The sequence below is a fragment of the Arachis ipaensis genome, chromosome B10, assembly GCF_059453495.1.
Source record: "Arachis ipaensis isolate K30076 ecotype BB chromosome B10, ASM5945349v1, whole genome shotgun sequence".
Classification (NCBI taxonomy): Eukaryota; Viridiplantae; Streptophyta; class Magnoliopsida; order Fabales; family Fabaceae; genus Arachis; species Arachis ipaensis.
Genome location: NC_142435.1, coordinates 5,706,633 through 5,709,916, shown reverse-complemented (window position 1 = coordinate 5,709,916; position 3,284 = coordinate 5,706,633).

The following is a 3,284-nucleotide window of genomic DNA, read 5'->3' as shown; positions in this document are numbered from 1 at the left end:
ATACAATGGACCTCACACTTGTCTTGCGACCTCCATCTCGAGTGACCACAGGAGTTTGGATTATCATGTGATATCGGCGTTCATTATGCCAATGGTTAGGGCTGATGCATCCGTCAGCATCAAGGTGCTCCTAAATGCCACGGCAGCACACTTTGGGTTTAGGCCGACTTACAGGAGGGTCTGGATGGCGAAGCAGAAGGCTATTGCCCTCATCTACGGTGACTGGGATGAATCATACAACGAGCTCCCCAGGTGGGTGTTCGGAGTCCAGTTGACGATGCCTGGTACTGTTGCAATCCTACGGACGAGCCCCATTTGAGTTGGTGGACAAGTAGACGAGTCTCAAGCTTTTTTTCACAGACTTTTCTGGACGTTTCCACCGCTCATCGAGGCATTTCGTCATTGCAAGCCGCTAGTTAGCATTGACGGCACCCATCTGTATGGGAAGTACGGGGGTACTTTGCTCATCGCGATTGCACAGGACGGGAACTCCAACATTCTACCTGTTGCATTCGCACTAGTAGAGGGTGAGAATGCAGAGTCTTGGTCATTCTTTCTCTCCCACCTTCGACAGCACGTGACACCGCAGCCGGGTCTGCTGGTTATATCAGACAGGCATAACGGCATCAAGGCTGTGCTTGAGGCTCCTGACGGAGGTTGGTTACCTCCATCTGCATACCGTGCATTCTGCATTCGACACGTAGCGGCTAACTTTTCCCTTACCTTCAAGGGCAAAGACGCACGAAGGCTTCTAGTGAATGCGGCGTATGCCAAGACCGAGGTTGAGTTTGATTACTGGTTTGATATTCTGCGGTTAGAAGACCTGGCGATGTGTGAGTGGGCGAACCGGATTGATTATTCCTTGTGGACTCAGCATCGTGATGAGCAACGGAAATTCGGTCACATGACGACGAATATCTCCGAGTGTGTGAACTCAATCCTGAAGGGTGTCAGCAACAACATCGAACCTCAGCACTCGAGGAACTCATGCGACGGTCCAGGGTCGGCAACAACATCGAACCTCAGCACGGTCTCCGCACGGTCGTCTCAATATAGATGCCACTTCTGCAAATGGTACGGGAACCATCGATCACCGCCTCTGCCGTCCTTCGACATCAGAAAGTCGATGTTCAGGGCGGGATTCGGACGGGGCTGCACCCCTCCGAACTGCAGAAGAACCCTATCTATCTGATGCCACTCTATGACGGTAAAGTAGATCAGCGACGTCACAGACCGCCACAACGCCATATGCCGAGGCTCCAAAGCCTTTGGATGCACAACCTGAAGTACGTCAGGGCTGCTGTACGGCATCCAGATAAACTGCACGGAGAACTCCCTAATATCAGGGCAACTCATGGTCCCAACTCATAAAGTGTGGTTAAATAGAGAAACTTATTAAGTAGCGTACTGACCTCCCTGTCCTGTAACCAGTCTATCCTCAGCCTCCACATCTGCACTCTAGGACCCTTCTCGCTACCGGAAGGGTTGTACCCGGACTACCTGCACCATACAAGTGTCTTATGGCTAGTTAAATGTGTATTTAGGGTTTGTAATACATTATTAATGAACATGAAGTTATGCATATTAAATTGAAATAGAGAAGGCATGAGTAGAGTACCTCGAGGCCAATGGCCAGCTGAACATCTCATACCCTGCAGGCCTAAACCGAGGAAATCGCCAGAAGATCCAAGACTGAAGTAGCTGAAGTGGGCCCGCTAACTTGACCACATGTCTGTTCGCAACTCGGCACATGCACCGGTACAACCATGCCAGTGCTGCAGAACCCCAGCTGTATGTACCCATCTCCTCCAGCCTAGCTACGTAGGGAAGCCATCTGATGTGAATGCGGTTGCCGGACTTGTCCGCAAACAGCTGCGTACCCAACAACATCATGATGTACGCACGGGCATATCGCCGCACAGTCTCGTCATCGGCTCCCTCGGGGCACTCACCAAAAGTCTCCTGGAACCAACTGCAGTTCACTGCGTACTTCTGAACCTGGCTGGGAGGAGGAATCACTCCAAGCAACTCCTGGAACCACACCCAGGCTGGACGGCCACCCTGGATGTATATCTGGAATTCTGATAGGCAGCCGCTCACGTAATGCCCATCCACTGGCAAACCCAACTGGTATGCCACGTCCTGGAGTGTGATCGTGCACTCTCCGAACGGCATATGAAACGTGTGCGTCTCCGGACGCCATCGCTCGACAAATGCACTGACAAAGGCCTCGTCTAAATGGAACCATCTATCGTTCAGCCTTGCAAGATGGTATAGTCCGGCCATCTGCAAGTACGGAACGTATCTGTCATCGAGTCGCATGCCCTGCTGCCGCCGCATGCTCCTGATGCATCGGTGAGGCTGCGCATGAAATGCACCGCATTGTTAGAACCAGCTTCATAACCAATGACAAACATAACCAACACGATAAATCATCAACAAAACATCATATTAAATAAAACCGCATAAAAATACATGAACGAGAACCACATGCAAAACAAACCCATATACCACACAACTAAACCAATAACATAAAATAGCTTAAGTAGAACCACTAACATAAAACAGCTTAACTAAAACCATTAACATAAAATAGCTAACATAAAACAACTAACACAAACCACTAACATAAAACAACTAACAGAAACCACTAACATAAAACAACTAACATAAACCACCAACATAAAAAACCAACATAAACCACTAACATAAAAGAGCTAACATAAAACAACTAAAACAAACCACTAACATAAACCACTAACATAAACCACCTAGATAAACCACCAACTAAACCACCATCTAACCCGCATGCAAAACCTCTCAACTAAACCACCAGCAATACCATTACGATTTACCGCTAACCTAAACCGCCACTAAAACCACATGCAAAACCACTAAGTCACATATACTGCTACCACGAAATTTTTTCTGTACTAACCTCCTCGTTGATGACCCCGGCTATATGAGCAACTCCGTCCAAGCGATATAACCGTGCCGAATCGTCCCCCATCAACAGAGTATTCCGTTCAGGTCTTCGTCGTAGAGAATCTGGGTCGTTTTCTCTGGGATTTGGTGGGATAGGGGAAAGGAAGAATAGTTCGAATGAGGCTGATTCGAACTCCTTATATAGCCGAATCACTAGTAATTCGAACCAGGTCGGTTCGAATTATTAAGGAGCCACGAGAAGGGTAATTCGAACCAGGTTGGTTCGAATTACATGGTTTGCTAGAGTAGGCATAATTCGAACTAGCCTTGTTCGAATTATGTGGAGCTTGAGTTCGAAC